The sequence below is a fragment of the Crocodylus siamensis genome, chromosome 2, assembly GCF_052110815.1.
Source record: "Crocodylus siamensis isolate JL-2025a chromosome 2, ASM5211081v1, whole genome shotgun sequence".
NCBI lineage: Eukaryota > Metazoa > Chordata > Crocodylia > Crocodylidae > Crocodylus > Crocodylus siamensis.
This window is the reverse complement of record NC_143396.1, coordinates 96,064,893-96,077,686: the sequence shown is the minus strand read 5'-3', so window position 1 is coordinate 96,077,686 and position 12,794 is coordinate 96,064,893. Positions and strand designations below refer to the sequence as shown.

Sequence of the window (12,794 nt, the reverse complement as noted above, 5' to 3'; positions counted from 1 at the left end):
CTTGATATTACCAACACCAAGGATACAAAATCATAAGATCTTTCAAAAAATCAGGTCAATTTAAAATTACTGTCTTCTTAGAAAAAGAAACATTGGATGTAGGATCTTTTTGTGTGCCTTCCCAACACTTTGAGGCCTAGAAAGTTTCATTTAACAAACATGTGAAGTTGAGGTTTTGAAGCAATCAACAGTCAGGGAGCTCTGGGACTTTAAAATTGGATATTATGTCATTCACAATAAAACCAAAACTGTTGGCAACCTTGCTTGCTTGCTTCTACAAGGGGTTAGTGAGGCAATAAATCTACTGCCTTCCAACTACACAATCCATAATCTCATTTTGGAGGGGGGGGATCTTTGGAAGCAGGATCTAGCCGCTGCCATTGTTCATGTGGTGCTACAGGGCATTTCCCAGGTATAAACGATTCTTCATTCAGTGAATATATTTCTTTAGCTACTATATCTTTTCTGTAGTACCATTTTCCCACATTAAGCTGGCACATATTTTTTGGTCTGTTATGGTCCCTTGTTTCCCAGGCTGATAGTGGTGATACATTTCAAAGATAAGGCAGTTTGTATGCGTGCATGTTGATAGAAAACATAACCGAGGCCTACAATATTGAAGTTGTAAAGGCCCAAAATTCTCACCTGGCCTTGCTCTTCCTTATGCCTCCCCGCAACTTCTTGTACATTATATTTTCAAAATATTTAAAAATAAACAAGAAATCCACCTAATATTTGCGCAGCCAACAAACGAGTAAAAGAACTAAAATGACAAAGTCTGTACAAAGAAGGAGAAAACGATTTAGGAAGACAGTGTATTTTACTTCACGCTTCAAAGAGTTAAACAACAAAGGGGAATACACTGTTTTATGAATTCCTAAATATAACTTAACGTTATTCTTGCAAGGATGCAGAGTCACTTTCTTGCTTTGATAAGACAACTTTCCTTTTGCAAATGTCTTGGCTTTGCTTCAGCTTTTTCTTTCCTATTAAGCAGCAGGAAACAATTATTTTTCCCGTGTTGCATCCTGTCCTGTTTGCGCAGCATCATACAATCTGCCTTTGAAAAGCCAGCTTGTCCAGGACATTTGACATATTCAAAACATTTGCTGTTGTTTGTTGGGCTTTTTTTGCCAACTGCAGTTTAATTTCTACACAAATCCAGCAAAGGTTCTAACACACGAGACAACAGAAAGTACCAAAACTTCTAAAATCATGCTGGCGTAGCCATCAGCAAAAGGAGGTGTCAAATGGCCAACAGTTAGCTGTACAAAAGGGACTGAAAAGAAGAAAAATACAGCAATACAAGCTGATTCATGCTCTCTCTCTCTCTCTCTCTCTCTCTCTCTTCCCCCCCCCACACACAAAGCGCAATCTCTGAAAGAGTTCAAAGCTGCCAAAATAAAATGCTTGAGAGCACACAAGGCCAACAAGCAAAAACAAAAAGATAACTTACAGTATGTTTAGAACGACAATGGGAAAAGAGCTGCTGCAGTCTCTTCTCTTTCAAACCGCTGTCAGCTGAGCAGGCAGAAAACAACTTCACCTAATGAAAACATCCCTCTCAAATTCCCTCCCCCACATCCCCCTTCATTTACTCCTGGGGATGTCCAGCTTGAAAAGATCTGAAAGTTTAAAACTTTATCCCCTCATATTTCTGAATGCTATTAGCTGACTCTCCTTGGACACATACCAGCAATGAAGCAAAAATAGATAAAGGGAGGGGGGAACAATTTAGCTTGAGTATGAATTTTCTTAACTCTGTTTTTTTGTCAAAGCTGCTCTTGTCAGAAGCTTTCAATGTTAACTTCAGAGCATTAACTCATCTGTTTTTCATAAGCTACAAATTGCAGGCAAGTCAGACAGTATATTAGGTCCAGTTTTCCCAAGCACTGGCCCTACAAGTCATCCAAGGTATAAAGACTTTGAAAAAAACAGCCACCTTTGTGTCCAGTTTATGAGCTCATAAGCGCAGATGATTAAGTGCTCACTCAGCCACAAGTGGTCCAACAGCATCATGAATTACTATACAGGGTGTTCATGCTTTCACCCCTATAGCAGCAAACCAACCCCCAAGTTCCCCACCCAACATAAATTAGAATAGCTCTGAGGCAAAAAAAAAAAAATATATATATCTAGTTAGTTGACTGGATCTTAGTGATAATTAGATAAGTCATTTAAAGTGCTTGGTATGTATATGGGAGAAAGTAAATACTAATGTATTTACATCTTTGAAATCCTTGGGGAGAGAAAGGGAGTGGGGGGAGATGCAAACCTAGAGGTCTTTCTTAGGGCATTTATACACATACTTTTTCATCCCGTGATGCACCGGAGATCCGGTGGGTTGGAGCAGACTTGATTAACTGAGTCTACTCCACACACAAGCTGACGTGCACTGTGCTGTATAGCGTGCAGTTGTATAAGTGGTGAAATACGCGTCAGCACTCAGAAAATGGTGGTAGGGAGCTTTTGAACTTAAAACACCTCAGTTCAAAAGTGCACCATAGCCATTTTCTCAGTGCTGACACACATTTTGCTACTTATACAACTGTACACGCTGCAGCACCGGTCACTTTTCAAACAGCTGGGCGCCGTGGCGCAAACGTATGTACAAATGCCCATAAGCTCTTATCAAAGTCAGTGGAAGTCTGCCTAAGTGAGGTCCTTGCGAGAAATCCCAGAAGCCAGCCACTATGGATAGAGACAGGCATTCAAAAAGCTGGAGCCTGAATTGATTCAATCTTTGCAGGTTAGTTTAACCTGCTAAGATTGAACTGATTTGCAAGTGAACAGACATTCACATTTAATTCTGGAAATGTAGACACATGCTTGCAGTGGCTCAGGCTAGAAGCCAGCGGGTGCTATAGCAGCCCTCCCTTCCCTTTGCAGCAGTGGCAAGGCTGGAGGGAGCTCTAACCTGGGGAGTGTAGCCAGGCCCCCTCAGGAGCTAAGCATGATTGTGGAAGGGTTTAAATCCTCACCCTGGCCTGTAGGGACATAGGAGGGAAGCAGCCCTTGCCAGGCTTGTCCCCGAGGCCAGACACCAGCAGAGGCAGCACCTTAGACAAAGCGGGGCAAGGTGTGGGGATTAAACTCTCCTATCTCTGCGTGGACACGGGACTCCAGCTGGCACCTGCCCAACTTTCCTCCCTGGTCTTGCTCAGGTGGTGGGGGTCTTGGCCCTGCTATCCACCCAGAGCTGGGGCTGCAGGACTGAGCCCAGCCAGCCTGTGGGTATTGCTAAGGGCAGAGACAGAGGGGCAGCCTGGGCTGGGACCATGGAGGCTATGCAGCCGGATTGCTCCTGGCTCCTTGCACCCAAGCCAGGCAGGGCTGATATGGAGCCCCAGCTGATTAGGGGTAGCCCGTGGGAGCACGGCCCTTCCCAGCCTGCTGTGACAGTCTGGCCTGGCAGTGTGGAGGGGGCTGGCTTGGGAGTGGGCTTCCTGGGTCAGCTTGGAGGTGTTGGTGGGTCCCAAGCCCAGTAGCCACTGCCACTGCACCCCCCCATCCCATGTAGCACCTGGGGCTGCAGGCACACAAACAAGTGTGGGCTAGCCAGGGCCAGGGATGCTGTTCTGCCCTGTTGCCTCCAGCTGCTGGTACCACCGCCATACTGTGCTGCTCTGGGTTCAGGGGTGGGAAGCTTCAGCCCTGCAGCTTCTGCTCAGCATGAGCTGCAGCTCTAGCCCCAGGATGCCTTGGAAGGCAGAAGGTGTCCAGGGGCTGCAGCTGGAGGTCCATGGGCTGGGCAGAAGCTGCCACGCCCGGCAGGTCTGTTTCTGGCCATTTTGAAACCGGTTTGTGTGCACTAAGCTTATGTTCCATTACAGGTTTAAACCAGTTTCTGATCACTTAAACCAGTTTATGTGTAACTTCTGTCCTTAGCCTATGAGGGCACACATCTATTTCTGAATGGTATAGTGAGCAATTTTTTGAAAAGCACCTAAATCTTACCAAAATTCATGTAACAGACTGCTAATGTGGGCTCACCAGATTGGCTTGAGATACTTACCCTAGGCTAGAAACAGCGCTGGTGAACTCTGAGCGACACCGAGGGTGGAGCAGGGGAGCCCTGCCCTGTGGAAAAGGAGAAGCCCATTGAAAGAAGGGGTTTTCAATCCCCTCATTCGCATGGAAGGGGGATGGCCGGGGTTGTGGGCCAGCCACCCTGAGCCCTGGTTGACCAGTTTGCAAGCCAGGGGGGGACTGGCGGTGGGATTAAAAGCAGCAGCCGAACTGGCATGTGGGGGCTGCTGACAGTGACTCCGGGGAACAACGCAGGAGGCCTAAGAAGAGCTGGGGCGAGCTGACCCAGCAGAGGGAGCAGAGAGACCCCTCTGAAGAGCCTCGAAGGCCCTGGGAGAAGAAGGTAGCAGCAGGCGGCCGTGCCTCCAGCCCTGCAGCAGAGAGGGAACAGCAGCCAGGGGTTGGGGCAGAGAGCTGGTGCCCCAAGGTCCCATTGCAGTGTGCTGGACATGCTGGGAGTCCCAGAGGCTAGGGGTGGCAGTCAGACCCCAACTCCACTGCGGAGAAGAAGCAGTGGCCGGGAGTGCAGGCAGCATCCTAATCCGAAGCAGGGAGCTGGGCCGGTGAGTAGAGCCCTTTACCTTCCCCGGAGAAGCAGGACAGCAGCAGGCAAGGCATTGGGATCCTGAGGAGCAGCAGAGCACCAGGATGAGGGTCCCTGGGAACTCAGGACACAGGCCACCACTCAGAGCCGGACTGGTGAGCCGTGAGGCGTGTGGGGTGCCCAGCCAGTCATTTGGAGCAGGGGTTTAGAGCAATGACCCCTGGGAGCTGCCTGTGCTGCAGACCCTCTGCCACTGACTGCCTCAGAGGGGACTCAGTCCTGTCCCTTATTCTGCAGCTGATTGTCATCGGATGGAGTCTCTGAGCTTTGTGCTTGGGTCATGCTGATTGCTGCAGGAGCCTAGTCTGTTGCTTGTTGCTTGCCTTTTTGGTTGCCACAGAAGGTCACCCTTCAGCCTCTTTGGGGGATTCGGGTTTGATACAATTTGATTGCTGCAGACCAGAAGAGCTTAACCTGTTACAGTCGCTTATTGGGAAGCCAGTTGGAGCTGCTAGGAGTGAGCACCTTGCTTCCTCATGGTAGCATCTCAGCAGTGGCTGAAAGCTGCCAGTTACCCGACCTATGGTCCTTGAGTCATGGGTTGACTAATGCATTCTGGCTTGTTATGCCATTTAAGTTCACTTGTAAATAACCTTTCCTATTTTTGTTTTGTAGATAAAGTGTAAATACTTAAATCAGTTAAGTGTTAGACATTCTTGGGACCATGGGATGCTCTGTGGGGAGCAGGGGCTGGCTGGAAAGTAAATTGGTGCTGGCTGGAAGCCCTGCCCCACTCTCACCACACCATCCCTGATATTGGGGAGGGGTGGCAACTATTGGGCCGCCACCTGGGTTACCTTCAATATGATTTAAGCTCCTTAGTCACTTTTAAACATGTTACCAATATCATTGCAAGCTTGAAGGTTCAGAGGTTTGTGTAATCTAACAACCTAAAAGCTTGAGTGCTTATCTCAACTTTCTGATCCTCAGAAGAGTAGTGCCAAGTCTGTGCATGGGATGAATTCAGTCTGTGGGCCTGATCTGGCTTCCTGTGCTGGTCTGGTTTGGGCCTGATAGAGCTGCATGGGAATAGCCTACTCAAGGCCAAGTCATTCCCATATAGCTGTATGAGGCCCCAGCTCTGTGAAGCTAAATCAGCTCTGGCCAGACCATTTCCTTATGATTGGATTAGGCCTTGGCCATGCTGTTTCCATGTGGCTGGATGAGACCAAGATTCAATCTAACCGTGTGGAAATAGGGTCCAATCCTTCTGCACGTGGCTGGCCCAGAGAAGGTCAATCCAGCCATGCGGGGCTTGAAAATTTGGGGACAGGAGAGCAATGGAGTGTTGATTTCCATTGCTCCCTTGCCACCAAATTTCTGGCCCCACGGGAAGACCTGGATCTGGCCCAGGGGCCAGCAATTGAGCACTCCTGCTCAAAAACTTTGCTGTTGCTTTTAAAACAAGCTGCTTTTTTATTCTATTTGGTTTTTACCTTCTCACTGCAAAACTGTCAGGATCTGGCCCAATCTTCTATAGTTGTACAGTGCAACGCTTCTCAACCTTTTTTGTACCACAACCCATTTGTAAACGTCAACAGTCAGTCCTGACTTGGTAAATAGTTTAAGTGGAAAAAAGCCCCCTGGTCCTGCTGGTGCCCGTCACTCCTGACCTGCTACCCCCCACACCCAGCCCCCCAGTGTGGGGGGGAAGAGGGAAATGAGGGGCTCCAAGCAGCTCCTTGCAGGCTGGAACTCGGCTGAGTGTGGGGGGCAGCAGGTCAGGAGTGAGGGGACCTATTTGTATCTCCTTTAAAGGAGACTCCATTTTTTTTGATCCATTTTTAAAGTTTGTTCATGACCCATTCATATATTCTTGTGACCCGCTTTTGGATCACAACCCATGGGTTGAGAAATGCTGTGCTAGTAGACTTCTCAAAGAAAGTGTATTGGGAGTAGCTACTTGCTAATTAAATGGGTTGGGGAATGCATCTTTAACAGAAAACATCCATTAAACATAATAACAGGTTTAAACAAACCCCCCTCCCGCCCCTCCATAAAAGTCCCACTAAAAATCCCATCTCCTCTCACTAGCCAACTGTCCCTCTTTTGTGATGTTACAATATGACTTTCTGACTCACAGCTGTGCACTATTTCAGATTAGACAAGCCAGGACTTCTAGTGTAAGAGAAAAATCAAATTTAAAAATAAAACAAGAACAAAGAATATCTGAGTCAATCATTAAACAGCCAGCAGAAGTAAAAAAATAACACCCATTTCCCTCTTTCTCATGTATGTACTTTCTTTAAAAAAGAAAAGATAAGCAAAGATAAGCCACTAAGAGAAGATAAGCCACTAAGTGCATTACAGTAAAACAAATCTAAACACAAATACCCAATGAATAATATTCAGACACCAAGAAGTCTGTAGCCCTACATAAGAAAGGGGAACTGTGAAGCATCCGTATTTGTTGGCTTATTTCTAGCTTTTTCCTCATTTTTTTTTTGTTTAGTTCTCCTTCCTCAAACACCTGCCAACATTCAAAGAGTTTAATGGGAAACAGTTGAAATGCCACTGCTCCCAATGGATGTACAAACACTTTCTGGAAAAGGCAGGATTAAAACAAGTGGTAAATGTTTTACAAAAATAAAAGTAAATGGGGTGAGTTGGCAGCTGTGAGTCATCCCATCCTCAGCTGGTGAATGAATGGGATGAACTGACTACATTTTGTTTCCTGAGCACTGATATTTTTAGTACAATCAAAAAACCTGATCCTGGCTTAGTGGGCTGCAAGTCTGGTGCCAAAAAATGTTTCATGTTCTGTGCAGAAATACTACTTTCAGCACGGCTTGTAGGGCAATACAGACTGTTTTCTGACCATTTGAATTCTGGGTGAGTTTAATGATTACTACTTTCAGAAAAAGAATTCCCTGGCATAAAATGTATCCATTTGATTGGATGAGCTGCTGAGGTGTAGGCTTTTTTTTTACTTAACTAGTCTCAAAAAGTTTCACTGAGACTATATTACAGTGGACACAAATACAGTGGATGCAAATAATTCTTCACAATCTGTGGGCAGCAGTGCCAGTTGAATAATGTTTGTTTCCCCGCAAGGAACTGGAGAAAGCGAAGCGAGTGGTTTAGGTTTTCTTCACGGTTAGACAGACAGGACCCACATTCCCATCACCTGCCTGCCCCACGGAGACCACCCATACTACAGCCAGAGGGACTTTCACTCCATGGTGCTTCAGGCTGTCATGGACCGCTGAGGTACCTTCACACGCGCGAGTGCCGGCTGGGCAGACAGCACCCGTGACGTCCATGTCTTCTGGAACTTTGGCCTACCAGGCCTACTGCTTTGTGCCTGGGTGCTGGACCTGCACCTGGGCACCGTGGTGGTCCTGCTCCTGCTCATCAGGGACCCCACCTACTCAGTCTTGCCCTGGCTCATGTGGTCCTACACTGGCCACCTGGACCTCTGCCAGGCCCACTTCAACTACTGCCTGGGCCAGATATGCACCCTGGTGGAGTGCACTTTTGGCCACCTCAGGGGATGCTGGCACACCCTCACTGGCCACTTCGAGTTCGCCATGGACAGCCTCCTCCAGGTCATCATTGCAGCCTGCATACTGCATAACATCTGTGAGGCCTGGCAGAAGCTCTTCCATGAGGCCAAGGAGCCATGGCGTGCGAGGATACCAGACAGCGGGAGCACCAGCTGCAGTGGCAATGGCAGCCCCCACTCACCCCTGTTCGCTCCCCTGGGGCCAGCGGGTTGCTGGGTGTTGGCTATGAGCAGCCTGCCTCCCTCATCCCATGCCCAGGCCAGGACAGGTTCCTAGCAGCACGTGCTGCCATGGCTCCAGACCCTGCTCTCCCCTCTCCTCCTGCAGGCCAAATGGTGCCTAGGCTCAGCAGGGTTCCCAGATGACTGGGACAAGGAGCTGCCTGCACCTCCACCCTCCCCACAGGGCTCTTCTCCAGGGAGGCACTACAAGGCCAGTCCTCCCCCATGCCACCACTGCACTCTGCAGCACATTCCCTGGATGGTGCATGAGATGTTTATGTGGGCTGAGTGGTGCCTAACCCACTATGCCCTGCTGATGATGGTGCCCCAGACACACCGGCAGACCTGGTATGGGACCCTGAGCTATGATGGCATGGGGAGCAAGCCCAGGCTGCCCTGCAACCTCCACCATTGCCTAGACTGCTACCTGTGACTGCACTACATGTCCCTTCCCCCCACAGCTGAGGTGGACATCACTACCAGCATCAAAGTATTCCTCGGCATGTGAGATGCCCGTGCCCACCTAGCTGCAGGGGCATAGGCTGCCCAGTAAAGTTTGGTACTGTCTCCCGCCTCCCTGCATACTATGGGGGGAAACCCAGGGACAGGAGAAAGCGGGCAGGCCAGGCACGGAGGGGGGGCAGAGGTCAGAGGCAGGGGCAGGAGGGCCCTCGTCTTCAAAGAGGAACTTACTATGTGGCCAGAGCTGGTGTGGCTGTTGGCTCTGTGCAGTCATGGCTGTCAGAAATAGCATGCAGCTCTGGGTGGTGTCCTCAGATGGCAGGGTGCAGAGGAAGGGCACCCAGCTGGGCTCCACACTCCCCCAGGAGGAGCTGGCCCTGCTGGTAGCCAGTGGGGTCATGGCCACCCATGCCCCATGGCTGGCACTGCAGACCTGTTGGGGCAGGTGCTGGCCCAGACTCCCCAAGCTGCTGGTGGAGGGTGCAGCTAGGGAGCTCAGCAGGACAAGCTACTGCATGTCTGAGATGCCCTCCTCCAGTGACATGTCACCAGGGGTGTCAGGCTGGGGCAGGGGCTCAGACAGGCTGCATGTGCTGCTATACACAGCACAGCTATGGCCTGGGTCCTGGGATGTGAGGATGTCCATCAGTTGCTGCATAAAGGGCATAGATTTATGGGCACTCCCCAACTGCTGATTGTGGTTGGTGATGGCACCCTCAAGGCCTTGACCTTTATGCAGCGCTGCCACATCAACCAGGAGTGCCTGCACTCCCGCATCTGGGCTGATAGCCCCTCATATACAAGGGCATTGGTGTGCACACCCTGTTTGAACTCATGCTGCACCTCTGCCTTGCCCCACAGTGCCATGAGGTCACCAGTCTTCTCCATGGACCAGTTGGGGCCCCTGGTGATGGACACAGACATGGGCACAACCACGGACAAGGAGAACACCATAGTGGGTCCCACACCAGCTCTCTGGGTCCCCATGCAGCTGTCCCTGTGCTGCTGGCCCTGGACAGCTAACTGTGGCACCCAGCACAGGGGCCCAGCATGGGACTGGCAGCTGCACAGCAGAGGCAATGCCCCACAGCACCCACAACCTCAGGGAAGGCTGATGAGGGTGGACTGAGGGCATGTGAAGCTGGCTCCAGCAGCCAGAAGCTGCCTGCAGCTGTGCCTGTGGGCTGGTAGGCCTGGCTGGGGCCTGCAGCAGCTTGGAGTAGCCTGCAGGCCTGGATAGCACAGGTCTGGCAAGCACACGGCAGTGCAGTGACAGGCAGTTTTGCCAGGGTTCAAGTAGGCTAGGGTAGCTAGCCTGTGGCCTGCAGGCTTTTAAAGGCCTGTGGCAGGGGCTGCCATAAAGGCAGCCCAGCCCTGGGCCAGGAGAGGCTCCCAACCTGGAGCCTTAGGCCAGCCCCCTAGTGGCAGGGCTGATCCAGGAGCAAATTTGCTCCCAGGTTGCATCCACATGTTCAAAACTGCACAGTAGCTAATCATATGTAAATTTACTACTTGCATTTGCAGATAGCAAATTTACTTGCGATTAAGCATTTTTACTGTGCAGTAAGTGTGCATATGTGTAGACGTGCAAACTTACTGCGCAGTAAACTATGCTACTGTTCAGTCAAGCATCTCACGTAGATGCACTCAAAGAGTACTTAGGAAGATAAATATCATGAAAAAAGTCCTTGTTAGAATTCAAAAACAATAAATACTGATTAATAAATAATACCTTCAAATTCCTAGGGTCTGTGAATAGTTTTTGCGTTGCAGCGCTCATACATTCTGTTTATACATTTCCCTGGCAGAAAATGGTGCTTTCTTATTTCCTTCCTCTTGCAAAGTTGCTGTTGTCATCCTTCCCAACTATAAAATATACAGTATCACCTCCCTCTATCCACACTATGCAAATACTGGTGAATATCTCCCTTTCCAGGATGAGCTTGAATCCCATCTACTCTACCCCACAACATTCCCCTTAGATCTTGGCTTCCTGCTTTGTTTCTTACTTTCTCTCTCCTTGAACTTTCTGCTTCAATCAAACACCCTGTCACCTACCACCACAGACTTGACTCCTTGCTCAAGGGCCTTAATTTTTTATGGAACTAAGAAGGCAAATACTGATGCACTGGTGGGCAAGGGAGAGTTGAGGAAAACTGCACATAGGGAAGGTGAAAACAAGGGCAGCAGACCAGATGAGGATGATTTTGACAGAAATAAGAACAACGACAGCTGTCATTAATTGAGTTTTACCTTTTAATATATAAATTACAATATTACTTAAAAACATTTCCATTATTTTGCATAGAAGCAGAAATTACCCTGATATTTTTTCACTAACTGATATGACAAGAGTGAAGGGAAGGCAATAAATGCCACTCAAACCATGACTACCCAGTTAAAGACGAGGCACACTATCTTTGGTGTGCATATATCTTTTTAATTAATGGTGAAGAACAGCAAGTGGTATTACAGGTTACTTAAAGCAGTGGTCTCCAAACTTTTTTGATCGCGCATCCCTATCAGTAAAAAATTTTTGAGCACGCACCCCCAATATATGTATATTTATATAAAAAGAAATAGAAGTTCTAATATTTTCTTCCCGCACCCCAATGGATCATCTTGCGCACCCCACTTTGGAGACCACTGATTTAGAGCAAATGGAAGGTGTGCCTTTGCATTGGTGACTGATGGATGACAGATTATGAGGGAGATGACAGAACAGAGATGACAGTAAAAAAAATGACAGGATTATGTAGCAAGATGACAATAAAAAGTGATTAAGAACCAGATTCTGTTCTCTGGTACATGTGTGTTGAAATCTAATTGCATTCCAGAGGTGTAAATGGAAGAAGAATGTTACAGTTTTTTCCCAGCTCAGTTACACAGATTGTCATGAAGTAAATAACATATGAATGGTTTGGTTTCAGAACTAGCAGTACAGATCCATTTAATGTGGATCAGTGAAAATGTGTGAATGATTGAATTTTGGTGCTACAGATTAAGCAGTGAGGTAAGAATCCCCAGTGTGTTTGCCTTTAATTTTAATGGCACCGATTACTTGGTAGAATCTTAAATATGTTTCTGCAGATTTTAAGCTAGTTAGTTGATCATCATAGAAATGCATATTACTTTTCTGATTCAAATAAGATGTTAGGCTGTATACCAAGTTAAAGCAATAAATCTACTAAATAGAGACTGGTCTGCCCATGGCTGAGTTCTGTGTGGGATCTTGGGTCAAGTTACTTATTTATTTACATTTCTCAATGACTGAATGTAATGATATTTTTTGGCTCTGACAACACATTTTTAAGGAAGAACAAGTTATCATGTCACTAGAAATATTTGATGCTTTTACTTTATGAGTATCTTGGTGAACATTTCCTTATGGCTAATATATATATCACTTTTGTCTCCTGGTTCATAATTCATTGAGTTTAAAGCCAAAAAGGACCATTGATCATCTAGTCTGACTTCCTATATAACAAAATCCCTTGAATTTTACTCAGTTACACCTATACTGAGCTGAGTAACCCGTGGTTGGTTAAAGCACCTCTTTCAGCAAGGCATCCAGTAATGATTTGAAAACATCAGGCCCCTACTTCTCTTGGTCACCTGTTCCACTGTTCCAGAGCAGGACCCAGCTATTATGATCTATTAATTTTCTCTGAATCATGGATACACAGGAAACAAGTATAAAATAAAATATAAATTAGGGGCACAGAAAGGTTTTGCATCAGTGGAAGGCCCCTGCCTCCGGCATGGCCTCAAGATTTTGACTCGCCTCTAGAAAAATCTGTCTACACTGACGATACAAATAAACCTGGCAGTAATCATCATGGGGCCCCACACCAGGGTCTGAACTGACTCATGGACGATCCCGTAACAGGGGAAGCATAAAGGTAGAATAAAGCTTTCTTTTTCATCCTGCAAGCTCTAAAAGCCACCTGCTGTTCCACTGAGCTGAGCTTG

General features: G+C 47.7%; 1 protein-coding gene across 4 annotated transcripts in view; it reads right to left on the bottom strand.

Annotated features, from left to right (window-relative positions):
* Positions 1–12,794, bottom strand: part of TRIM2 (tripartite motif containing 2) — a 146,102-nt gene that overhangs the window by 93,287 nt on the left and 40,021 nt on the right. Inside the window, exon 1 of one of the 4 annotated variants that reach the window (XM_090036427.1) lies at positions 1,457–1,689. The exons of the other annotated variants lie outside the window; for them this stretch is intronic. The gene's annotated coding sequence lies outside the window, so the exon portion shown is untranslated. Of the gene's footprint in view, positions 1–1,456; positions 1,690–12,794 lie in introns of those variants that run through there. 4 annotated transcript variants of the gene reach the window in all.